The 27,983-nt window shown below is 41.2% G+C and overlaps 1 pseudogene; it reads right to left on the bottom strand.

The window, feature by feature from the left end:
* Window positions 1–4,100: 4,100 nt before the first annotated feature.
* Window positions 4,101–4,655, bottom strand: LOC130833455 (60S ribosomal protein L17-like; annotated as a pseudogene).
* Window positions 4,656–27,983: the final 23,328 nt, after the last annotated feature.

Raw genomic sequence — 27,983 nt, 5'->3', positions numbered from 1 at the left:
CATTTGGTCCAAAGATACTCTGTTGCTTTTCTACCACTTCTTCTCCTGGTGGTTAGCTATTTCTTTCTTGCTACTCCAAAGAAACAAATCAGAATGTTTCTCTTTGTTTTATGCGAGGGTTCCAGCCAGAGAGCAGCTGGAGGCAAGGGACAGAGAGACACTCCACCTAAGTGACCACCAGGGGGTGCCCACAGGACAGCCCGGCCACTGGGGGGTGACCCTGGAGAGTCTCCCTTCTCATGGGAAACACGTGTGATGCCACAACTAAGACTATTATCTTTTGTTCTTAGCAAGGGGTTAGAGGTCTCAGGTCCCTTCTGAAAAGCAAGGTTGCACATCTGTACTGGGAACGCAAATCTGCAACATGTGTAAACCTCGTGCTTGAGGTTTAGAGCTTTTGTTTGCTTGCTTGCTCTTCTGATACCAGTCTCCATAAATAAAATGGGGAGAAACCTGTCACTTTGATTCCCAAACAAGGCAGAAGATAGCTGTGATCAGATGCCATGAGAGGGCTCACAGGTCTGCCACGGGAAAAGGGATAAAGACGGGCGCAGGGTGGTTGTAATGTAACTCACCCCTCCCCAGGCTGTTTCCTGAAACAGTCATCTGGTTGTCCCCAGAGACATGACCATAGACAAAACCCCCCTGCTGCCATCAGAGGACAGAACTCCCTCCAGGAGAAGCCAGATCCAGAATAATCAGCATTTCAGGGAATCCCACCTGCATCAAAACACCGAAATGTGGTTAGTTTGTATTTATGCATAATTCATTTGATGAACTGGGTATTTGGGCATGATTTTTCTTATACATGCCATGAGCTACTTGTAGAGCTGCTTATCAAAAGAATTTCTTTAAAAGAAGAATATTTAACACTCACCTAGAAAGAAAACCCAGCAGTTGGAAACGGAGGCTTCTTTATGAATAAAAAATTTCATCACCCCCACAAAAACTCTTTTAACACCTGTTGTGATCACTTTCTCCACCCCCACCCTACCAGGCCCTGGCAACCACTGATCACTATAGTTTTGTCTTTTTGAAATGTTTTGTAAATAGAAACATATAGCATGTTACCTTTCACAACTGGCTTCTTTCACTAGGCATAATTTGTGTGTGTGTGTGAATGCTTCAGTCTTTTCTATTGCTCAGTAGTATTCCATGGTATGAATATACCACAGTTAATCCATCACCCATTAAAAGACATTTAAGTTGTTTTCAGTTTGGGGAAATTATGAAAAGACCTGCTATAAACAATTACGTACATTTTTTTGTGGGCCGTAAGATTTCATTTCTCTAGGGTAAATATCTAGAAGTAGGATAGCTGGGTCATATGGGAAGTCTATGTTTGTCTTTTTAAGAAACTAACCAATGATTTTCCAGACTGGCTGTACCATTTTGCATCCCCACCAGCCATAGGTGAGCCTTCCACTTGCCATCCATCCTCATCAAGGCTTGATATTGTCAGTATTTTTTATTTTAGCCATTTTAATAGGTATATAGTAGTACCTCATTATGTTCTTTGAATTTCCTTAATAGTTAGTGATGTTGAACATCTTTTCATGTGTTTATTTGCCTCCCGTGTATCTTCTTTAGTGGAATATCTTTGTAAGTCTTTTGCCCATTTTTAAACTGGGTTTTTCGTTACTGTTGGTTTTGAGAGTTCTTAATATACTCTGGATACAAGTTGTTCATCAGATGTGTAATTTTCTCATAATTTCTCTCAGAATGCAGTTTTTCTTTTTGTTTTCTTAAGAGTCTATTTTGCAGAGCAAAAGTTATTAATTTTGATGAATTCTAATGTGTCAATATTGAATTGTCAGATTCTAATTTGTCACTATGAATTCTACGAGAGTGAGTCAAAAATTATCAGCACTCTGGCTGTAGAATTTATAGAAGTTTTAATATAACTGTAGTGCAGATAATTTCTGACTCACCCTCGTGATTTATCTATTGAGATTTTGGTGTCATGTCTAAGATGTCTTTGTCAAACCCTAGGTCAGGAAGATTTTCTCTTCTATTTTCTTTAAAATTTTTATATGGTTTTACATTTTATATTTAGATCTATGATTCATTTTGAGTTAATTTTTTATAAAGTGTAAGGTTTAGGTCAAGGCTTCCATTTTTGCATAGGAAGTTCAATTACTCCAACATCATTTGTTGAAAAAAACTATTCTTTCTCCCTTTAATTATCTTTATGACTTTGTCAAAAATCAGTTGATTTTACTTGTGTGGGTCTTTTTCCAGATGCTCTATTCTGCTTTGTTGGTCTATAAGACTATCCCTTCCCCAAAATGGTCTTGATTACTGTGGCTTTCAGTTAGTCATTAAATCAGGTTAGGTTCACCAACTTTATTCTTTTTTTCAGAATTTTTTTTGGCTATTCTAACTCCTTTAGTTTTTCCTATAAATCGTAGAATCAGCTTGTCCTTGTCTACAAAAAATCTTGACAGCATTTTGATTAAAATTGCATTAAATCTATAGGTCAATTTGGGTAGAGGCAACATCTTACTATGTTTAATCTTGCAATCCAAGAACATGTTATGTCTCTCAATTTCTTTAGGACATGTTTGATATCTTTCATAATATTTTGAAGTCTTCAGCATACAGAGTGCATATTTCTTTAGATTTATAAATTAGGCATTTCTTTCTTTCTTTTTTTTTTTTTTTTTTTTGAGCTATTGTTTTGAGTAATTTTTATGGGCTGAATTTTATCTCCCCAACATTCATATGTTCGAGTCCCAACTCACAGTAACTCAGAATGTGAGTCTTTCAGGAGGTAATTAAGTTAAAATGAGGTATTTAGGGTGGGCCCTAATCCAACAGGACTGGAGATTAGAACACAAACATACACAGGGAACATCTTGTGAAGATACACAAGGAGAAGACGACCAGCTACAAGTCAAGTGGAAAGCCTCAGAAGAAACCAACACCCTCAAACCTTTGGTCTCAGCCTCCATCATTGTGAGAAAATAAATTTCTGTTGTTTAAGCCACACAGTCTGTGGTACATTGTTACGGCAGCCCTGGCAAACTAATACAACACTTTTTTTTTTCAAAGTTCAATTTCAGTTGTTCATTGCTAGTATATAGAAAAATGATTGGGTGTGTTTACCTCATATCCCATAACCTTGTTAAACTCACTTCTTAGTCTTACAAGCTTTTTCTTAGAGATACCTCGAGATTTTTCTGCAAAGATAATCATGTCATCTCAAATAGGAACAGTTTTATCTTTTCCTTTCCAATCCAAATGCCCCTTATTTTTCATTCTTGCTATTTCAATGGCTGGGACTTCCAGGATAATGTAGAAGGGGAATAATATGAGTAGATATCCTTGCTTTGTTCCCAATTTTATAGGAAAAACATGCAGTTTTTATCCATTAAATATGATGTTAGCTGTAGGATTTTGTAAAATGTCATTCTCAAGATGGAGATGTTGGTTTTATTCCTTGTTTCTTAAGAATGTTTATCATGGGCTTCCCTGGTGGCACAGTGGTTAAGAATCTGCCTGTCAATGCAGGAGACACAAGTTTGATCCCTAGTCCAGGAAGATCCCCCATGCTGTGGAGCAACTAAGCCGTGTGCCACAACTACTGAGCCTGCACTCTAGGGCCCGCAAGCCATAGCTACTGAGTCCACGTGCCACAACTACTGAAGCTTGCGTGCCTAGAGCCCGTGCTCCGTAACAAGAAAAGCCACTGCAATGAGAAGCCCACGCACCACAACAAAGAGTAGCCCCCACTTGCCACAACTAGAGAAAGCCCGTGCACAGCAACAAAGACCCAATGCAGCCAAAAATAAAATAAATAAATAAATAAACAATAAAAAATAAATCCTCAAAAACAAGAATGTTTATCATGAATGAATGCTAAATTTTGTCAGATGCTTTTTCTGCATCTATTGATATGATTATGTGGTTTTTCCTCTAACTTTGAAAACATTGGATAACACTGATTAATTTTTAAATATTAAATCAGCCTTGTGTTTGCTAGATAAGTCCCAATTGGCTTTATACATTGTGAAATTTGATTTTTGTAGTATTTTTGTAGATTTTGTAGATTTTTTTTTTTTTTTTGCTTTTACATTTGCATTTATTTTTTGTGGCATTTATTCCCGGGCCATAAGTTTTTGTTTCTTCAGTTTCTTCTGGGATATCTTTTTCTTCTGTGCAACCTCCTCTTCTGGTTTAGTAACAATCTGTTCTTTCTCAGTAAGGATCATCTCAATGTGGCAGGGAGAGCTCATGAACGGGTTGATCCGACCATGAGCTCTGTAAGTCTTTTGCTGCATCTTGGGGGCTTTTTTCACCTGGATGTGCTCAATGACCAGAGAATCTACATCTAAGCCCTTAAGTTCAGCATTACTCTCCACATTTTTGAGCACATGCAATAAAAATTCAGCACTCTTTTTGGGACACCGACCCTGCGTCCAGCCCCACTGTTTGGCCTGGGCCCACATAGCAACTCCACCATTGTAACCACGGAGTGGCACACATTGCTTCTTCAAAGTGACATCCTTCAAATACTTAGTGGCTTTTCAGATATGCATACCCTTAATGGCCTGGGCAGTTGCAAGAGTGTTCTTAAAGTGAAGTCAAAGATTTGAACCTCTTGACTTGCATGATTTTGTGGGGTTTTCTGGGTCAAGTGAATAGCGAACCATTTTTAGAGGTCACCTCAGACCGCTTGCCGGAAAAGTGATTTTGTAGATTTTTTAAAAGATGGTTTTGTAGATTTTTGCATCTGTTTTCATGAGGGATATTGGTCTATAGTTTTCATTTCTTGTAATGTCTTTGATTTTGGTATCAGAATAATAATGGCCTCATAAAATGAGGTTAGAAATGTTGCCTCTTCCTTTATTTTCTGGAGGAGATTTTATAAAATTAGTATTATGTCTAACTAGTAGACTATGCCAGTGAAAAAAATCCAAGCCTGGAATTTTCTTTAGTGTAAGCTTTTAAATTATGGATTCAATTTATTTGCTAGTTGTAGGACTATTCAGGTATTTCTTTTATCTTGGGTGAGTTTGGTAGTTTGTGGGTTTTGAGAAATGCCTTCATTTCATCTATGTTGTAGAATTTAAGGGCATTGACTTGCTCATAGTATTCCCTTATTATCTTTTTCATGTTTGTGGGGTCTGTATTAACCTCCTGACACTGGTAATTTTTGTCTTCTCCCTTTATTTCCTTTATCAGTCTTGCTAGAGTTGACTGACTTTATTGATCTTTTCAAAGAACCAGCTTTTGGTTTAATGAATTTTCTCTGTCCCTTTTCTGTTTTCAATGTCATTCATTTTTGCTCAGATCTATATGATTTCCTTGCTTCTGTTGCTTCGAGTTTTTCTCACCCTCATTTCTAGTTTCATAACCTCGAAGTTGGATTGATTTGAGACCTTCCTTACTTCGTGGTATAAACATTTAATGCTTTAAACGTTCCTCTAAGAACTGCTTTATTTGCATTCCACAATTTTGATATGTTGTATTTTCATTTTTGTTACCTTTTATATATCTTCTAATTCTGTATGTTTGTGTCTTCTGTTGCCTTATTCCTCTGCTTCCTCAGTCTTCTTTTTCTACTCTCCTGCCTTCTTTTAATCGAACGTTTCACTATTCCAAGACAGTTTACCCTCATCTCAGTCATTTCCAACAAGCCAAAGTCTTCCTGACTCAAAGCACAACCAAAAACAACAAGAACATTCAGGAGTTGCCTGCTTTATGAAAAACCACCATGCCCACGTTTTAAAACATATACTCCCATAGAAACAGGAGTGATTATTTACATTATCAAAAGATTTATTTAAAAAGTCCGTAGTGGAATATCCAGTCCCCTTTCCAGTTCTGGTAAAATTGCCTCTGTTTTCTGTTGGAGAATCACTTATGCCCCACTCACTGTTTATGTGACTTGGGTTACATGAATTTACGCTTTTTAAGTTTTGCTTAAGCCAGTTTGAGATGAGGGTTTTGGGGGTTTTTTTTGTTTGTTTTTTTTTCCTTTTGTTCACTTGCAAAGAGAGGCCTAATGACAAATGCGAATTCCTGTACATAGGAAGCTCCAGTGTGCTTTTAAATATTTTTTTTTACTTTCACTTTATTTGTAACATTCCATGACACTGGTCTGTGAATTGCATGGGACTAGGACTGTGACTCTCTTGTCCACCATGCAATGATTTATGACCAGCACATATTTGTGGAATGAATGAAGGGCCACTGGCCTTCACCTGGAGTTAGCTGGTGTCAGGGTGCAAATGGTTGGTGGGCTCCCTGAAGGTAATGAGGCTGGAACACATTTCCTGACCACAAGTGGGCTGATCCGTAGCTAATTCCCCACGTTACTTCCTCCCTGAGGCCTTGGCAATAACTGCACCCTCATTCACTGTGTCCCTGGAGATCACAAAAAAATGTTATCCTGTCCTGGACAACTTCTGACCAGTGTTCTTTGTAGTTTCTGAGCCAGCGCTTACTTACTTCAAAATTGCATTAGCCTGTGATTTTGTCTGTCAAAGTCCATACTTGCATACAGGGCTGCCTACGTAATTTGGGGAGCCCAGTGCAAAATGAAAATGTGGGGCCCTTGTTCAAAAAGCAGGAAAAAAGTGCTCTATTAAAGGTACTAAGGTGTAAAGCTTTTCCCTCTCTTCCACAATAATTCTTGACTTGTCATGGCGTTTTTTATTTGCTGTTTAATGTTATTCAAAGTAAAGAAAAATTAAATTGAAATTTTAGGTCATTAGCATGAATTTCACCATTCATCTTTACACTGTGCACCACCAGTTTTAAGGGCAAATATAAGAGCATTTAACCTGTGTGAGGAATCACCAAAATTACATATTTTGCATTTCACAACCCGTACATGTGTATATATTTCATTCCTACCAGAACAGTGGAAATGCTGCAAAAACTAACTCAGACGTTTTAATTTCACTTCTTCATACACTTACATTCTACCTACAGTCTCTGTTTGGGGCTTACTGATGAGTTATGAAGGACGAGAGGAAAAAGAGTTATACGTTGGCCAACCTTTCCCTTCCCTTCCATGTCACTTTTGGCATATGCAGTTGGCTAATAGAGGATGTGATAAGATTTCTTGATTACCCATGTTTCTTACAAGGCCATTGTCTTCTTTCTGCATTCTAAGCAGCTTCTGGTTTGAACGGCAAGTGTGGCCTCTCAGGATGTTGGTGCCCTGACTTGCTTTGTATGCTGTAGACATGCATGCTTCCAGCTGAACTCCCATGCAGCACGGGCCCACCAGAGTTCTGTGCTCACAAGCCATCATGAACACTCTATGGGAAGGAACTGCAGACCCACATGTTGTATACACCTCTCCTGCTCACGTGCGCTCCATTGCCCTGCCAGACTTCACTGACATAGGTTAAAAGATAAAATTATTAAGAATGTCAACATAGCAACAATGGAGCATTCAACCAAGCACAGGGCCCTTCGGAGCATAGACCCAAGTCACACACCCATGAAGCTGGCCCAGCCTGGGTGCTGTAGAAGTCACCAATAAGGTGATTCTGCATCTTCTACTTGTTTTATTGCTCTACCCACACTTGACCTCCTGGGAAATCTGCAGAATCCAGTGTGACATTTTGAGATCATTAACCACTTGACAGAGGAGGAGAGAGAAATTTAAAGCAAATGTGTCAGGAGTCACACCTAATCAAAGATCAATCCAAAACCAAGATAAAAGCACCTTGGAAATTACAACATGAATCAATAGCAAGATAGGGTTTGACCCCAAACATTTTGGGAACAGGTCAGTTATGTCAAGAAACACATAGCCGCTCCCCAAAACATCCTGAGATGAAAATATTCACATTTTTTCCACCTGCCACAACCCCTTTACCCTGCCTCCTTTCAAAGAGACACAGTTGATGTTCCATATGTAAGCTATAATGTTCAAACTTAAACAGTTTGGTGACATAACCCAATTATAGTCCACGTGGAAAACAGTACCTCATTGTTCTATCAACAGGAAATAATTCTTATGATAAATTAAAGGTAATATACCTTTGATACATTATAAAAATATATTTCTTGTTTCATTTTTATTTTTGAAATCTTTTAAGAACGCATCACACATTTACCTTCTTCTTAAAAAGAATATTCAGATTCCTATTTGACCTTTCCTAGAGGACTAAGGATTATCACGTCAAACATCAGTTATCATACTTTCAATTGGATTCAACAACATTTTCTCGGGAACATTTACAGGCAAGGCATTGTGCCAAGACTAATGGCTGTCTTAGTTGATCTGGGATGCTCTAACACATATACCATAGATGAGGGACTTATAAACCACGGAAATTCATTTCTCATGGTTCTGAAGGCTGGAAGTTTGAGGGTGCCAGTGGGTTTTGGTGAGGGCCTTCTTCCTGGTTTGCAGACAGCCGACTTCTCTTTGTATCTTCACATGGTGGAAAGAAGATTAGCTAGCTCTCCAGCCTCTTCTGATAAGGGCACTAGCCCCATTGATGAGGGTTCAACCCTCATGACATCATTACTTCCCAAAGGCCCCACCTCCAAATATCATCACATTGGGATTAGAGTTTCAACCCTCTAACTTTGGGGGGATACAGTCAGTTCACTGCAATGGCCCTGCTATTTGGTTTTTATGATCCATTTGGAGAGGTGAGGCAGATGCATACGTTCAAAATTCCTCTCAAAACACAGCAAATATATTACATAAATCTAAACAAGTATGATGGGGACACAGAAGGAGAGGGAGAGAACATTACAGGATTCAAATGGGTCTGGAAGGATGACTTGGGATGATAAGAAAGGGTGTGCCGTACAGGAATTTCACGGGTTGGAAATGGAAATTCTGGGTGTGAAACAGAGCAGGGTGTTTTGTTGGAAACTCGGGCCATATGTTTGGTAATATATGAAACAAGGAGAGAATATTAAATGTATCTACAGATAAGGGGGAGCCTTGGAAGATTTTGTCTTAGGAGGATGGACTCAGTGTTACATATTAGTGCAGCTATGCCTTTTGAAATGTGTAGAACTGTTTGTACTTATAGAAACTGTTGTACTATTATATGTTATTTTAACTAGTTTTCTGTCACTTTTTGGTCTGCCATCTATACTTGGTATATATCAGGTTATATGACTGATACTACATTCAGATCTAACTTTCAATTAAAATTCTGTTTCTAGTCTACTAAAAGCTAGGAAACTAAAAGGCCAAGATTATTAGAATTGTATTTAAATAAGCATAAACAGGCTATGAGAAGTTGACTGAAATTAAATATTTCTCTAGATTGTTTATTATTTCACTTAGTAAACAGCAAGGATTCACCCTTTAATGCATGGGTTTTGATTTCAACAAAGGTTAACATTTCTAATGGAAACTTTTGATTAAAAATAGTGGAATTGGGAAGAAAGATGGTGGCGAAGTAGAAGGACATGGAACGCATCCCTCTCCACAGAGGCATCAGGAATACACCAAAAGATGCAATAACTCCCACAGAGAACCAGCTGAACACCAGCAGACGACCTCGGACACCAGAAAGGACTGCAAAGATCCCAACATAACTGGATACAACAGAGGTGAAAAAAAGAGAGAGAGAGAGAAAGAGGAGGAGAAGAAAGGAAAGGGATGAGTCCCACACCCTTGGGCGGGGGGGATCTGAAACAGTGGGGAGATTGCTGAATTCGGGGAAACGTCCCTTATCTGATGGGGAAACCCCTGCTCCAAAAGGAAATTTCCCTGGGTCAAAAGGGAGGTATTTGGGACTGTTCAAAGAGGGTAAAGCAGCTGATCTGTGGCAGATCAGAAAGAGTGAGAAACACTTGGAGGGCAGGGTGTCCAGACTGAGATGTCAGTTCACATCTGAACAGAGAGTCTGGGAGCTGGAACGTGGGAACTGGAGAACTGGTTCAGGGTGAGAAACATTGTTGGCAGTGGGGAGATGGACTGAGAGGACAGGAGGGAAGAAATCTGCAGCGGAGAATGCCTACCGTGGAAAGCTGATCGGCCATGGCAGCGGCTCGATACTGCTGACTCACAAGCAGGGGGAGGAGCCGCAGGTGTATCTTCTCTCCGCCTGTGATGGACAAAGGAAGGGCCCCTCTCAGCCTGGCTAAGGCACTCAGGAATAAGAAAGGCCCCCAGGCGGGGCTGGCCTAGAGTGCCTGCAGCTGAGAGCCAAAAGTCCACAGAGTGGCCCAGCTCTGGAGACATTCTGTTTATACCTGAGCCACCAGCTTCCCTCTGCAACAGGCACCACCACACCCAACTGAGCTGCCATGACCCAGGCAGGGCACCCTGGCAGAGTCATAGCAGGGGGGAAGAGCCATGGTTGTAGTCACTCTCTTGGCCTGAGCCACCAGTGTCCCTCTGCAACAGGCACCGCCCAAGCAGCCCAAGCTGCTGTGACCCAGGCTGGGCACCACTGCTCACTCACTCCCAGGGGAAGGAGCCACTTTTGTATCCTCTCTCTCCCCAGACACTGGCACTTACAGAAGAACAATAAAGGAAGCTCTGTAGGTCGCAGAGTAACACAAAAAGCCCAAGGCAGGTAAAGGACACTTACAGCTGAGAAACAGAAGTATTATTATTAATTCTATTGATCTGGTCCATTCTGGGTATTTGTTTCACTCAACACTCTGCCATTAGTCTGGGGCTTGGACAGTCTTCTTTAAACCCCTTTATTGCCAGGACAAGCAACCTCTGAAGTCTGGACAACACCATCAGAAGTCAAGTAAGAGGCTCTAGGGAGGGAGAACTGAATCCATGATGCTAAACTACTAGGAAGTCCTCAGACACAGGGAAGATTAACTGCAGAGAACTCTCATAGAGCCCTGAATCAGAGTCCAAGACCCAGCTTCGTCTGACTGTCTGCAACTGCCACTGCTTGACACCTCACACCAAACTACAAACAAGACAGGAACACAAACCCACCCATCAGCACACAGACTACCTAAAGCCATATTAACCTCACAGATACCCTAAAAAACACCCACTGACATGGCCCTGCTCATCAGAGAGAAAAGACACAGAGCCACACACCAGAAAGCAGACACCAGACCCCCCACCAGGAAACCTACTCAAGACACTGGACAAACCCCACCACAGGGGGCAGAGGGCAGAAACAAGAGGAATTACTACTAGGCAGCATAGGGAAAGCAAACAGCAAATCCTATGAATTAGACAAAATGAGAAAACAGAGAAACACCATGCAGGCAAAGGAGCAAGATAAAAACCTACAAGACCAAATAAATGAAGAGGACATAGGCAAATTGCCTGAAAAAGAATTCAGAGTAATGATAGTAAAGGTGACCCAAAATCTTGAAAACAAAATAGATAAAATACTAGAAACAGTTAATAAGGACTCAGAAGAACTAAAGAGCAAACAAACAGTAATGGACAACAAAATAACTGCAATTAAAAATACTCTAGATGCAGAGTAACTGAGGCAGAAGAACGAGTAAGTGAGTTGGAAGATAGAATGGGGGAAATAACTGCCACAGAGCAGGAAAGAGAAAAAAGAATAAAAAGAATAGAAGACAGTCTCAGAGACCTTGGTGATAACATTAAGCATACCAACATTTGAATCATAGGCATCTCAGAAGAAGAAGAAAAAAAGAAAGGGTCTGAGAAAATATTTCAAGAGGTTGTAATGGTAAACTTCCCCAACATGGGAAAGGAAATAATTAATCAAGTCCAAGAAGCACAGAGAGTCCCATACAGAATAAACCCAAAGAGAAATACACCAAGACACATATTAATCAAACTAATGAAAATTAAACACAAAGAAAAAATATTAAAAGCAGCAAGAGAAAAGCAACAAATAACATACAAGGGAAAACCCATAAGGATAACAGGTGATCTTTCTGCAGAAACTCTGCAGGCCAGAAGGGAATGGCAGGATATACTGAAAGTCCTGAAAGAGAAAAACCTACAGCCAAGGATACTCTACCCAGCAAGAATCTCATTCAGATTTGATGGAGAAATCAAAAGCTTTAGAGACAAACAGAAGTTAAGAGAATTCAGCACCACCAAACCAGCCTTACAACAATTGCTAAAGGAACTTTTCTAAGTAGGAAACACAAGAAAAGGAAAACACCTACAAATACAAACCCAAAACAATTAAGAAAATGGTAATAGGAACACACATGTCAATAATCACCTTAAATGTAAATGGATTAAATGCTCCAACCAAAAGACACAGACTGGTTGAATGGATACAAAAACAAGACCCTTCTATATGCTGCCTACAAGAAACCCACTTTAGACCAAGGGACACACATAGACTGAAAGTAAAGGGATGGGAAAAGATATTCCATGCAAATGGAAGGCAAAAGAAACCTGGAGTAGCAATACTCATAACAGACAAATTAGACTTTAAAGTAAAGACTATTACAAGAGACAAGGAAGGTCACTACATAATGATCAAGGGATCCATCCAAGAAGAACATATCACAATGGTAAATATCTATGCCCCCAACATAGGAGCACATCAATACATAAGGCAAATGCTAACAGCTATAAAAGGGGACACCAACAGTAACACAATAATAGTAGGAGACTTGAACACTCCACTTACATCAATGGACAGATCATCCAAACAGAAAATAAATAAGGAAACTCAAGCTTTAAATGACACATTAGACCATCTCGACCTAACTGATATTTATAGGACATTCCATCCAAAAACAACAGAATACACTTTCTTCTCAAGTGCACATGGAACATTTTTCAGGACAGTTCACATCTTGGGTCACAAATCAAGCCTTCATAAATTCAAGAAAATTGAAATTATGTCAAGCATCTCTGACCACAATGCCATGAGACTAGATATCATTACAGGAAAAAAAAAAAAAAAACTGTAAAAAATACAACCACATGGAGGCTAAACAATATGCTATTAAACAACCAAGAAATCATTAAAGAAATCAAAGAGGAAATAAAAAAATAGGTAGAAACAAATGACAATGAAAACACAACAACCCAAACCTATGGGATGCAGCAAAAGCAGTTCTCAGAGGGACGTTTATAGCAATACAGTCTTACCTAAAGAAACAAGAAAAATATTGAATAAACAACCTAGGCTTACACCTGAAACAATTAGAGAAGGAAGAACAAAAAACCCCAAAGAGAGCAGAAGGAAAGAAATCATAAAGATCAGATCAGAAATAAATGAAAAAGAAATGAAGGAAACAATAGCAAAAATTAATAAAACTAAAAGCTGGTTCTTTGAGAAGATAAACAAAATTGATAAATCATTAGCCAGACTCATCAGGAAAAAAAGGGAGAAGACACAAATCAACAGAATTAGAAATGAAAAAGGAGAAGCAACAATTGACACTGCAGAAATACAAAAGATCGTGAGAGACTACTATGAGCAAATATATGTCAATAAATTGGATAACCTGGAAGAAATGGATAAATTCTTAGAAAAGTACAATCTTACAAGACTGAACTAGGAAGAAATAGAAAATATGAACAGACCAATCACAAGTACAGAAATTGAGACTGTGATTAAAAATCTCCCAACAAACAAAAGCCCAGGGCCAGATGCATTCACAGGCGAATTCTATCAAAGATTTAGAGAAGCACTAACACCTATCCTTCTCAAACTCTTCCAAAGTATAGCAGAAGGAGGAACACTTTCAAATTCATTCTATGAGACCACCATCACCCTGATACCAAAACCAGGCAAAGATATCACAAAAAAAGAAAATTACAGGACAATATCAAGGATGAATGCAGATGCAAAAATCCTTAACAAAATACTGGTTAACAGAATCCAACAGCACATTAAAAAGATCATACACCATGATCAAGCGGGGTTTATCCCTGGAATGCAAGGATCCTTCAATATATGCAAGGCAATCAATGTGATACATCATATCAACAAATTGAAGGATAAAAACCATATGATCATTTCAATAGATGCAGAAAAAGCTTTTGACAAAGTTCAACATCCATTTATGATAAAAGCTCTCCAGAAAATGGGCATAGAAGGAAATTACCTCAACATAATAAAAGCCATATATGACAAACCAAAAGCCAACATCGTTCTCAATGGGGAAAAACTGGAAGAATTCCCTCTAAGAACAGGAACAAGACAAGGGTGTCCACTCTCACCATTATTATTCAACATAGTTTTGGAAGTTTTAGCCACAGCAGTCAGAGAAGAAAAAGAAATAAAAGGAATCCAAATTGGAAAAGAAGAAGTAAAATTGTCACTCTTTGCAGATGACCTGATATTATACATAGAAAACCCTAAAGATTCTACCAGAAAACTGCTAGCACTAATTGATGAATTTAGTAAAGTAGCAGGATATAAAATTAATGCGCAGAAATCTCTTGCATTCCTATACACTAAAAATGGAAGAGCAGAAAGAGAAATTAAGGAAACTCTCCCATTTACCATTGCAACAAAAAGAATAAAATACCTAGGAATAAACCTGCCTAAGGAGGCAAAAGACCTGTATGCAGAAACCATAAGACACTAATGAAAGAAATTAAAGACGATACAAACAGATAGAGAGACATACCATGTTCTTGGGTTCGAAGAATCAACACTGTGAAAACGACTGTACTACCCAAAGCAATTTACAGATCCAATGCAATCCCTACCAAATTACTGATCACATTTTTCACAGAACTAGAAGAAGAAATCTTACAATTTGTATGGAAACACAAAAGACCCCAAATAGCCAAAGCAATCTTGAGAAGGAAAGACGGAGTTGGTGGAATCAGGCTTCCTGACTTCAAACTATACTACAAGGCCATAGTGATCAAGACAGTATGCTACTGGCACAAAAATAGAAAGGAAGATCAATGGAACAGAATAGAGAACTCAGAGGTAAACCCAACCACATATGGGCACCTAATCTTTGACAAAGGAGGCAAGAATATACAATGGAAAAAAGACAGCCTCTACAATAAGTGGTGCTGGGAAAATTGGACAGAAACATGTAAAAGGATGAAATTAGAACACTTCCTAACACCATCCACAAAAATAAACTCCAAATGGATTAAAGACCTACATGTAAGGCCAGACACTATAAAACTCCTAGAGGAAAACATAGGCAGAACCCTTTATGACATATATCAAAGCAAGATCCTTTTGGACCTACCTTCTAGAATAATGGAAATAAAACCAAGAATAAACAAAGAGGACCTAATGAAACTTAAAAGCTTTTGCACAGTGAAAGAAACCATAAACAAGACTAGAAGGCAACCCTCAGAATGGGAGAAAATACTTGCCAACAAAGCAATGGACAAAGGATTAATCTCCAAAATATACAAGCAGCTCATGCAGCTTAATACCAAAAAAGCAAATAACCAATCCACAAATGGGAGGAAGACCTAAATAGACATTTCTCCAAAGAAGACATACAGGTGGCCAACAAACACATGAAAAGATGCTCAACATCACTAATCATTAAAGAAATGCAAGTCAAAGCCACAATGAGGTATCACCTCACACCGGTCAGAATGGCCATCATCAAAACATCTAGAAACAACAAATGTTGCAGAGGGTGTGGAGAAAAGGGAACTCTCCTACACTGTTGGTGGGAATGTAAGTTGGTACAGCCACTATGGAAAACAGTTTGGAGGTTCCTTAAAAACTAAAAATAGAATTACCAAATGATCCAGTCATCCCACTACTGGGCATATACCCAGAGGAAACCATAATCCCCAAAGAAACATGTACCATAATGTTTATTGCAGCACTCTTTACAATAGCCAGGACGTGGAAGCAACCTAAATGCCCATCAACAGATGAATGGATAAAGGAGATGTGGCACATATACACAATGGAATATTACTCAGCCATAAAAAGGAATGAAATGGAGCTATATGTCATGAGGTGGATAGACCTAGAGTCTGTCATACAGAGTGAAGTAAGCCAGAAAGAGAAAAACAAATACTATATGCTAATTCATATATATGGAATCTAAAAAAGATAATGGTACTGATGAAGCCAGTGACAGGGCAAGAATAAGGATGCAGATGCAGAGAATGGACTGGAGGGCACAGGTTGCGGTGGGGCAGGGGGCGGAGGGGAAGCTGGGATGAAGTGAGAGAGTAGCATAGACATATATACACTACCAACTGTAAAATAGATAGCTAGTGGGAAGTTGCTGTATAACAAAGGGATATCAACTTTGCCGGGATCAACTCGGCGACTCGAGGTGAGTGACGGGTGCCGCAAGCTTGAAGAACACACAGACACAGACTGAAGAGAAAGATGGGACCGGGGGACTCAAGACCTCTAGGATCAAGAGCCTTGCTGATTGATCCCAGGTTGCTTTTATTGAGTTCTCGGCATAGCCTAAGGGTCTAACACTCCCAGGTTAATCCCATAAACAATCAAAGGCCTCACATGACTGGGGGCAATGATCTTTGTTTGCCTCCTGAGTCCTGATTTGAGCTGGGCGTGGAGACAGAGCAGCCCTGGGGGCAGGAGACCTCTCTCAAAAGGATTAAGGTTCTGTGCCCCACCCGTGTTGGCCCCTCTGCAACTGTGCCTGTCTTAGGTTGTTCCTCCCTTGAGGAATCTTACCCGTCTCTGGCTAACCAGTCATCCTCCAGGGCCAAACACGGTGATGTAAGGAAGGCTCTATGCACCACCCCTGTTGGCCCCTCTGCGGCTGTGCCTGTCTTAGGTTGTTCCTCCTCTGAGGAATCTTACCCGTCTTTGGCTAACCAGCCATCCCTCAGGACCAAACAGGGTGATATTAGTCTCCACGCCTCGCACCCTCAGCTCCTCCACTGCTCAAGCAGGACATTCTGAATCCCATCACTCGGCCCACATACTTCAACATTTTCAATGTTTCAAAAAGGTTCCAGAATGTCTTCCCACACAACTTGATGATGGGTGATGCCTTAGAGGGCCAGGACAGGGAGGGTGGGAGAGAGTTGCGGGAGGGAGGGGATATGGGGATATATGTATAAATACAGCTGATTCACTTTGGTGTACCTCAAAAGCTGGTACAAGAGTGTAAAGCAATTATATTCCAATAAAGAGCTTTAAAAAATAGTGGAATTGACAACGACTATCTTTCCTTCCTACTCAGATCTTATTAAAATGACAGCCAAGGAATTTTAAGAAAAACAAATGAATCAACAAGGTCAAAGAGAAGGAGAGATGATTTGCCATAAATGCTTTCAACAAATTTTTGGAAGGTGAGAAACGGATGGAGGACTGGTAATTACCTTGGCAGAGGGAAGAAAGGAGAAAGCCAATTGCTTGCAGACAAGTGGGAACAGAGCTGCTTCACCCTGAAGAACTTCTGAGTGGCTTGGGCTTTCTAAGCAATGAAAATTCCAGGAGGAAGGCGAGAGTAGAGGCCAATGTGGAAAAGGGCATTTGTTGGAAGTCTGCCTATAGCGTGGTGAAGCCCATGAGGTCTCCTCTCCCATTGTGTGCATCCGTGCAACTACCCTTTCTCTGCTTCGGGGCAGAAGGTAGGAAATTTATTCTTCAGAGTAGCTGGAGTTGGAAAGCAGACCCCGAGAAATGCAGCAATGAAGTAAGGGTAAAGTAAAAGTCTGTTTGCCACACTGCCGGTGCCCCAAACCCCTTCCCCACTTGGCTTCCAGAGCTCCTTTTATCCATACACACACACACACACACACACACACACACACACACACACACCCCGCCTGGCAGGAGACCCAGGTTACCCTCTGAACAGTCCAGAGAAAAGACCTATGGATGCTGACATCTGGGAGGTCTTCACTGGACCAGTGATTCACGTGTTGATCACCCTGTGGTAAAGTTCCCCCATCCATGGTCTCAGTGTCACCAATCATCATGCCTCACTTCAGAATACAGACTGAGCAGTTTTCTCCCTCCTGATACCAAAAACGTGGTGGCTTTTTCAACACAGTTTCTTCAACTCTCTAACACTGACTGGGTGTTTCCAGGAATTCGATTCAGTTTTGGCACCGTCTCCTTAGAGTTAAGCTCCGATCCACAAGTTAAAGGGTTCAGTCCCACAAGACTGTTTCACTCTAGATGTCGATCACAAGTCTCAGGCCGCCTGTACTTCTGACCAACCAGTTATAAATTAGGTGTTCTCACAACCTTCTCCTCATGTTTGATAATTTGCTGGAGTGACTCACAAAACTCAAGAAAGCACTGTACTTACTATTAGTGCTTTATTATAGAGGAGACAACTCAGCAACGCCAGATGGGAGAGATGCACAGGGTAAGGAATGGGAGAAGGTCATGGAGCTCCCATGCCCTCTGCGGGCACACCACCTTCCCAGCACCTTCTTGTGTTCACCTGCCCAGCAGCTCTCTGAATCCTGTGGTTTAGGGGGTTTTATGGAATTTTCATCACATAGACGTGATTGATTAAATCATTGGCCATTGGTGATTAAACTTGATCCCCAGCCCCTCTCCCTTCCCCAGAGGTCAGAGGATGAAGTTGAGTCCCAACCCTCTAACCATCCTCCTGGGGACCAGCTACTATTCTGAAGCTACCTAAGAGATCTCATTTCAAAGAGAAAAAGATATGGAACAGAATTAATGTAGGAATGAATTTAAAAATTAAAATATTATTAATATTCTCAAAAAGATAAGAAAGATTCATCCAAAAAGTGCAGGTTGCTATGAAAAATAAACAATTAAAGCCAAAAAAACAAAGAATTCTTGAAAATAAAAAATATGGTTGCAGACATTTTTTTAATTTAATGGAGAGTTGACAAAGTTGAGGAAAATACCCAGAGAGAAGAGGAAAAGATCAAGCAAATAGAAATTAAGAAAAGAAAGCAAATTAGAGGATTAATCCAATATCCACCAATAAGAGTTGCAAAATGAGAGGACAGAAAAAGAAAAAAAAAGAGAGAGAGAGGAGAGAAAATTATCAAAGAAACAATACAAGACAATATCCTGGAACAGAAAGACATAAGTTTCCATTGAAAGTGTTCTCTGAGGACTAGACAATGAAGGACAAAAATTTTACACCAAGGTGCACAAGTGAGGAGTGTCTGAATATTAGGGTGAAAAAGAAGGTCCTAAAAGCTTCCAGGACTGAAAAACAGATTCTACAGAAAGGAATGGGAATCAGACAGTCATTGGGTAAGAAGATTCTAGATGGACATTTAGTTATGTTGTGGTTTTGCAATCCTGAGGATGAGTTTCAACCAGGATCGGCTTCACATATGTTTTACCCAGGAAGTTGCACAGTGCCCTGAACTCAGTGGGGTGCCTCACGTTGGGGTTTAATGCTGTGGTTTAATGCTATAGTCACCATTTTTTTAAAATAAATTTATTTATTTATTTGTTTATTTTATTGGCTGTGTTGGTTGCTGCACATGGGCTTTCTCTAGTTGCGGCGAGCGGGGGCTACTCTTCATTGTGGTGTGCGGGCTCCTCATTGTGGTGGCCTCTCTTGTTGCGGAGCACAGGCTCTAGGCACATGGGCTTCAGTAGTTGTGGCATGAGGGCTCAATAGTTGTGGTGCACGGGCTTAGTTGCTCCATGGTATGTGGTATCTTCCTGGGTCAGGGATCAAACCCATGTCCCCTGCATTGGCAGGCGGATTCCCAACCACTGTGCCACCTAGGAAGTCCCTGTGGTCACCATTTTTTAAATCTTTATCTTTGAATTTGTGATTTCTGAGTCAGGACAGTGGTGTATGTGCAGTGGTACCTCCTGTCACCTCCTCACCCCCTGGCATGGGTTCCTGGCTCCCTGTTCCCTAACCCCCACTGTTACTGTACTCAGCCCACAAGTATCCCCATGGCTGAGGGAGTAAGACATTAAAACAACAAAGAAAAAACACCATGAGAGGTTGAAAGAGAAAGGTCACAAAAGAAAGGAAAACACTTTTTTCTTGCTTTTTGGGGGGAAAAAAGGCCTCACATTTTCATTTTGTGCTGGGCCCAATGAATTATGTAGCTGGCCCTGGTTTCAATTTAGACACTGCTTGAGAAGTAAGAATTTTTTTGTACCTCAGAAGCTCAACTGTGAATATCACCAAAGATAAAAAGAGCAGGTACTCCTACCATTGGCTGATTTTATAAGGATGTCAGGATGGTCCCAATGTGGACTCCCACCCTTTGTTTGGAAATTCCTGGTTCTAATATGCCTTTTCTGAGCTACATCCTGACTATGGCATTAGGATGCTGACACCGGGTATTGGATTCACATTTGGACAATTTCTAACCAAAAAAAAGAAAAAAAGAAAAAACAGGCACAGTTGGCACCACAGGCAAAGGGCAGAGGGAGTGGGCAACTCAGACAGACCCTCTAGGGCTCCCCCACCTCCTGAGCCTCTGATTTTCATTTCCTTAGACACCAAGGTCACTGCCAGCTGTGAGAACAGCCAAGTCTAAACCTTGCTTTTGAAGTCAGTGCTGCTACTTGCTTCACGAAGATCCGCATTCCCAAAGAGCTGAATTCTTCCCCCATCTTCGCCCTGGCTGCCACCCCCGGAGCCTCAGGCCTCACCGGACTTGGTGACCTGACAACTGCCCTTTACATAGGGATTTGTATCATAAATTGCCACTACGAGGCCTCTGATACACGTCTTCCTCACAAATTTCTGTTGTCGTGGTTTCCAGGCAGACACTGGCGTGTATACATGTGGCGGGCTTGGGGCTCATCAGACAGGTTCTATTAACTTGGTCGCCAGGTGGTAACCATATTACCTCATGCTTCTCGGGAACTTTTGTGCAGCAAAATTACCTTTGACAGTTCTTGAGTGGGACAGCAATTTTCAGCAAATGTTTTCAGTAACCAGAGGCCAAAAGGAAAGGAAACATGAGTGCTTCAGTTAAGCTCTGAGTGTGGCTCTGACAGCTCGTCAGCGCCTCTGTGGTGTTAGAAATAGGAATTCCGTAGAAATTTGGGCAGGTGGGATTTGATGCAAGGTGGTTGAATGGGACCAATGGTTCCCACTGTATTTAAGAAAAAATTTGTCCTTTCACAGGATAAGAAGTTCTACCTTGTGGAAGTTCTTCTGAGCTGCAGGATACAGTAGAGCTTTCTTTCACTGGGGTTTCATGCTAAAGATATCTTTTCCTCCACGCTAATTACCATGCTGCAAAGATGGACATTCACTTCTTGGACCCGCCTGAATTTATAGCGCCTTCAGCGTTCCTCAAGTTATCCAGGAAGATGTAGGTCAATTCACCCTCCACATATGAGTTTCTAGTTTCAGGAAAAAAAATACTGTCATCACAGGTGGGTTGTTCAAAATCTGGTCTTACAGCGTGAGAATAGGAAATCCAGTTGCTTCTCCTCACTCCCCCACGCCCACAAGCATCACCAACACACACACACACACACACACACACACACACCCCGACATGTCACTTTCTAAGATAATATAAAACAAAGTACCTGCAGTCTCTAGTCATACATCAAAGGAAAAGAACCATTTTGTCCCCCAAATCATCAGGTACTAAAAGGGCTTGATTACACACAATTGATAACTACAGAATTCAGGGCTGGTGGGGTTGAACATGAAGTCACGTGGCCACAACCACATCCCAGAGAACAGACTGACTCACATCCCACTGGCCTGGTGCAGAGCAAAACTTCCCTTTGACACACCCAAGAGAAAAGAGAAGAGCCTACCCTGTCCCTTAATTTCATTAGCAGTGTTTTATGGACAAGCTTTCTTCTGATCTCCAATGACTAGACATGGTGTCATCAGCTCTAAATCAAGCCACACTCCCCCCTCTCCCTAACACTGGTCTCATGGGCAAGGAAAACACCAGCTAAGCTGTAACATATTGCAGGTTGCAACATCTTTGGGTGCCATCATTTGTCACCTTTTTTTTTTTTTTTTTTACTTCCCAGCCACTTTTGTCAACAGCAGTTATTCAGGGAACTGATTTTGATTATAAACTTTTCCTGCATATCTCATCCTGATCAGAGCTTGACATTTGGCCATTACCGCTTTTGAACTTATTTCCATGTGTCTCTGGACTTTTTTCTTTCCTTATACATGACCTTTGGGTGGAGAACAACAGTCCAAAAAGTGATCTGCAGAGGGTGAAATAGAGAGCAACTCAATTAGACGTAATCCTTGCTTCCCAAAGTCACAAGTGGCGGTTTGTCAACCTTTTACAAGAGTTGGACATGAATCTTCTACTTGGCTTGAAAGATAAGAGGAAACACCACAGTCAGGCAATATGCATGTCATCCAGCCCTTCCCCATCACGCCCAATAGGAAAACAGTAGGCTGAGGTCTCTTATTTGACATTCACTTCTTGGACTTGCCTGAATTTACAGCACCCTCAGCATTCCTCAAAGTTATCCAAGAAGATGGATATAATAGCCCTAATCAGTTTTTTTCTTGTTATAAAAAGATGAAATGTGTCTGTTACCTAAATATCAGGAAGTACAAGGGAGCAAAAAGTTTTTTAAGAAAAGGAAATACTCAAATTTCTCTTGTGGGATTGCTGTTGGTGAGTTAGTCCAATACTTTCTCATTTGGATGCCTCTACTACAGAGTCTAAAGAAGATAAATATTATCCAGACTCCTTTGCAACTTAGGTGGTCATAGGTCACATTTCTAGCCAATCAGACCTTAAAACAAACAAACAAACAAAAACAAACAAAACCTGCAAGGGAATTTCTGGGAAAACTCTGGATTCTCCCATCTTCCTCCCTTGATTGGAGCTGCAGCATCTGTCTTGGGACCCTGAGACAGTCAGCCTGAGGATGAAACCCGATATGCTAAGGGTGACAAAGTGGGCCCCTGGGCATCATTGAGCAACTGAACCAATGCCAGCAATCTCCCACCCCCAGACTCCTTATCAAGTGGGAAAACAACTGCTGATTTACTTAAGCCGCTGCTAACTGCATTTTCTACTACATGCAGTATTCCTAAAGGATACACCCAATCACCTAGAAAAAGCTTCATTTTATCAGCATACACTGTTCTAAGGGCTTTTGTTTTGAAAGAGATAAAATACATGCCTTTTTGTTTAACCCAAAACTTTTCAAATTTGCCGTTTAAAGCAACTTCAGTAATAACTTTACTTCTGTAATAATAATAATTAATAATAATAATAATTAATAATAACTGATGTTCTTATGGCAACTTAGCTTTCATTATCTCATTACTCTCATTCCCGTTTTGTTGTGTTTTGTTTGTTTTTTGGCCATGCCACACAGCTTTTGGGATCTTAGTTCCCTGACCAGGGACTGAACCCTGAGCCAAAGGCAGTGAAAGCACTGAGTCCTCACCACTGGACCTCACCAGGGAAGTCCTCTCTTATCCCCATTTTTAAAGTAAGAAAACTGTGACTATAGTTAACCATACTGTATTCTGTATCTGAAAGTTGCTAAGAGAGTAGCTCTTCAAAGTTCTCACCATGAGAAAAAAAAAATTTTAATGATATGAGGTGATAGATGTTAACTAAACTTAATTGTGGTGATCATTTTGCAAATACATAAATCATGTTATTCACCTTAAACCAATACAGTGTTGTATGTCCATTATATCTCAATGAGTCTAGTAAAAAGAAAAGAAAGAAAGAAAACTGAAGAGCAGAAGAGATTAAAGTTGTCCAGGAAGTAGCTGGGACTTAAATTCAAGTATCGTGGTTGTAAATACTTCCCTCTTTCAGTCATAGGTTGTGCTAAGTCTTCTCCAGTGTGTTCTAGCAAATACCCAAACCTACTGCTTGGAGACTAAGTAAACAGGAGCTTGCCCAAGGTCAATTCTAAAAGTCAGCTGAGATGTCAACCATGTTCAGGGCAAGGTTCATTTCCTATGCAGGTCACCCAGACAGAGCCTGGTGGCCCCACAGCCCATCACTGTGTGAGTCAGGACTTGGTTTCTGCAATGGAGTGACTGTTTGTGTCCCACCAAAATTCATACGTTGAAACCCTAATCCCAATGGTATTCAGAGGTTAGGCCGGTGGGAGGTAATTAGGGTGGAGCCCTGGTGAAAGGAATTAATTATAAAAGGAAGTCAAGGATTTCCCTGGTGACACAGTGGTTAAGAATCTGCCTGCCAATGCAGGAGACTCAGGTTTGATGCCTGGGCGGGGAGATCCCACATGCCGCAGAGCAACTAAGCCCGTGTGCCACAACTACTGAGCCCATGTGCTGCAACTACTGAAGCCTGTGCCCCTAGAGCCTGTGCTCCGCAACAAAAGAAGCCACCACAATGAGAAGCCCACACACCACAACGAAGAGTAGCCCCTGTTCACCGCAACTAGAGGAAGCCCACGTGCAGCAATGAAGACCCAACACAGCCAATCAATCAGTCAATCAATCAATCAATAAATTTAAAAAGATGAAGAAGGGGAAGAAGCCAAGGGGTAGTGAGCCTTCTTTTCTACCGCGTGGGGATAAACAAGAAGATAGCCATCTGCAAACCAGGAAGAGGGCAGTCACCCAGAACTCAGACACGCTAATACTCCACTCTCAGACTTTCAGCCTCCAGAACTGTGCGGGAGAAATGCTCATTGTTTAAGTCATCCAGTTTAGGGTATATTGTTATAGCAGCCTGATCTGACTAAGACACTTCCCAAATGTCATCACAAACAAGAGAATAAGCATGCTAACTTTTCCTAGTCCTCTAGAAACAGGATACTTTCAAATTTCCTTTTCCAATATCTTTCATTTGGGTGAACACACCACAAATTCAGTTTTTAAGTACATGAAGCAGTTTTTTATAGCACAATAACTAAGACACCAGCCTTTGTATTCACACAGAGCCAAGTTCCATTCTGGCTCCACTACTTACTACATGTGACTTTGGACAAGTTAACTTCCTGGGAATTCGGTCCTCTTGTCTACAACACAGGAATAATACGCGTATATTCACAATATTTCAAGGGAGTTTTGAAGATTAAATGAGATAATGTGAGCTTGAGAATGTGAAGCTCCTATCTACAATGCTTTATGCATATTTTTGATGATCTCTGTGGTCACTTTCAATTCTATAACTCAGTAATGGGAAAAAAGAGATGGGAATAGGTACTAATGTGTCCATACCTCTTTCAACTCTTTACTTTCTACCAAAACCCCATCAAAAGCACTCCCTTCTTTTTTTTTTAATTGAAGTATAGTTGATTTACAATGTTGTGCCAATCTCTGCTGTACAGCAAAGTGACTCAGTTTTACATATACATAAATTCTTTTTTTTTTAAATACTTTTTTCTATTATGGTTTATCCCAGGAGATTGGATATAGCTCCTTGTGTTGTACAGTAGGACCTTGTTGTTTATCCATTCTAAATGTAAGAGTTTGCATCTACCAACCCCCATTCCCAGTCCATCCCTCTCCCTCCCCCTCTCCCCATCAGCAACCACAGGTCTGATCTCTATGTCAGTGAGTCTGTTTCTGTTTTGTAGATAGGTTCATTTGTGCCATATTTTAGATTCCACATATAACTGATATCACATGGTATTTGTCTTTCTCTTTCTGGCTTACTTCACTTAGTATGATAATCTCTAGTTGCATTCATGTTGCTGCAAGTGGTATTATTTTGTTCTTTTTTATGGCTGAGTAATATTCCATTGTATATATACTACATCTTCTTTACCCATTCATCTGTCGATGGACATTTAGGTTGTTTCCATGTCTTGGCTGTTGTGAATAAGCACCTCTCCTCCTATAACCTGGTTTGTCTGGTGCCGGATTTATTCATGGTTGATGGTCTGGTGTGTGCCTGCCTTTGTGGGCATCAGGGTGGCAAGACCCTCCTCCAGCAAAAAGATTACAAGTCACAGAAGGTTCAGAAAACAGTTAGCATTTTTTAGCAATAGTCTTTTTTAAGGTATGTATATTGTTTCTTTAGACATAATACTATTACACACTTAAGAGACTACAGTTAGTGTAAACAGAACTTTTATATGCACTAGGAAACCAAAAAATTCATGTGACTCGACTTATTGTATTCTTGATTGCAGTGGTCTGGTATTAAATCTGCAGTATCTCCACGGTGTGCCTCTGTGTACCAGGAGGCATTGTTCACTGGGGGTCACCAGTGTAACAGTCTAACGTGGGTCAAGTAGCAGGAGAAGGTGATGAGAAACTAAGGAAATATGTAATTATCAAAGATGCCAGCCTCTATTGCTATTGGTATGTACCAGAAAATTTAGTTTTGAGAAAAACAGAGGCAGTGGCCTAAAGAAGTGAAATAATAATATCATTCCTTGTGCCAAACATTATGAGAAATACTTTATAAATATTATTCCTTACCACATCTCTATTAGGCCAGTGCCATTACCCCACTTTGCAGAGGAGGAAACAGAAGGGCTGAGAAATTAAATCACCTGCCTAAGATCATGGTTCTGGAGAAGAGTGCAGCCAGGTTTTAAACCGGGGTCTATCTGACTCTAAGGCTGGGGAGCGAATCCACTAAGCAAACTGTCCAACCATGGCACCAGGGCTAAGAAATGTCACTGGACAGGTCAGAAGCCCTGAGTCTGAGCCTTCAATCTGCACTTCCTATGTGACCTGAAGCAACTTATCTGTTCTGTTTGAACTTTGCCTGTAAAATTAGGGTTGATGATAAAGCAAAGGAGATGACGTATATATGAACAGGTTCAGCAAACAGCCACGACCACTTCCTCTTTGAAGTCCCTTTCTCTCACCTCCTCTTCTCCCCACCCTTCTCCTGATGATGGACTTAGTACATGTTCCAGTGGTTTTTTGCTACATAACAAACCACCCCAAAACTTAGTGGCTTAAAACAAACACCATTTATTTTTTGTTATTTTATTATTTTTCAGAATTCTACAATGGGTTGGATGGATCTTCTCATCTGGGCTGGCTTGACTAGACTCTCCCACATGTCTGTGATCCGGAGAGAGGGAGTGGTCAGCTGGGGGGCCGGCGGTTTTAGAAGGGCCACCATCATACATTGGGGGTTGGTTGGCTGTGGGTCAGGCGATAGGAAGATGAGCTATGTGACTCAGCCTCCAGCAGGCTGGCTGGGGCTTGTTCACATGGTGGTCATGAAAGAAAGAGAGAAAGTGTGCAAAACCCAAGGTCCAAGCTCACAGCTGGTACATGCTCACCTCCACATCCTATTAGTCAAAGCAGGTCACCAGCCAGCCCAGATTCAGCATGTGAGGAAACAGACTCCACCCTGGATGAGAGGAGCGCAAACCCACGTGCATAGTTAGAAAGGGCGTGTGGCCGTTTTCACCATCAGTGACCACATTCGGCCAGTTTTCCGGAGCCACACATGTGGGTGGGCCAGTCTTCTCAAGTTTTCTCTGCCCCCAAACCCAGACAGTTTTGTTTTTCCAGTGGGACACAGATTGCAGGTCTGGGCGGGTTGTTTGTTTTTATGCTTGTTTTGACTTTTAGCTATTTCCAGGATGTTTCTTTCATAGAGGAGAATTGGTCCACCCCATTGATTGAGACGAGCTGTGACGGAGCATTGCTTTGTGGTCAGAGGTCCTGCAAGCTGGGACAGTGTCAGAAGAGACCGAGACAGGCTCTCAGGGCACCAGAGGCCACACTTTCAAAATAAGAAGATGATGGTGTCTTTCTGAGGTGTTTGGAGCTGCCCCACAGCCAGGGTTTTGCATGTCAAAAGCTCCAGCGGTGTTCCCCAGCCCAGCCCTGGGGGACAGGGTGAGTTCACCTTGCCAGCTGGTCTGAGGCACTCCCAGCCTGAGGGATTTGTGGAACTCCAGCCCTTGGATGACAATATCTGCTTCCTCTGCTCTTAAGTTTGGAGATTGCACAAGCGACATGAAAGGTGGCAGAGAGCCTTGGAATGTCCCTTTGATGAAATCACCCGCGGGGCCCTTTGCAGGAGGATGAAAGGGGTCACATGCTCCCAACAGAGTCCTCCTGATGGCATGTGCATGCTGGGCCTGCGTGCTCATGCAGCTTGGGTCACGTCTCGCTCTCTGGGGCTTGGACAAGGAGACGCTCGAGGCTGTGGCTGCAGAGACACAGGAAGAAATGTCTCAAGAAGAGGGGAAAATTGCGCTCATGCGCTTTGCTGGCAGAACCTCTGAGAACAGGGCCTTCCCCCGAGGAACTATTGCAACACGGCTGAGATGCTGCAGGGTCAGGGAGGG

The sequence above is a fragment of the Hippopotamus amphibius genome, chromosome 12, assembly GCF_030028045.1.
Source record: "Hippopotamus amphibius kiboko isolate mHipAmp2 chromosome 12, mHipAmp2.hap2, whole genome shotgun sequence".
NCBI lineage: Eukaryota > Metazoa > Chordata > Mammalia > Artiodactyla > Hippopotamidae > Hippopotamus > Hippopotamus amphibius.
The sequence above is the reverse complement of the archived record's forward strand: the minus strand, read 5'-3'. Positions and strand labels throughout refer to the sequence as shown.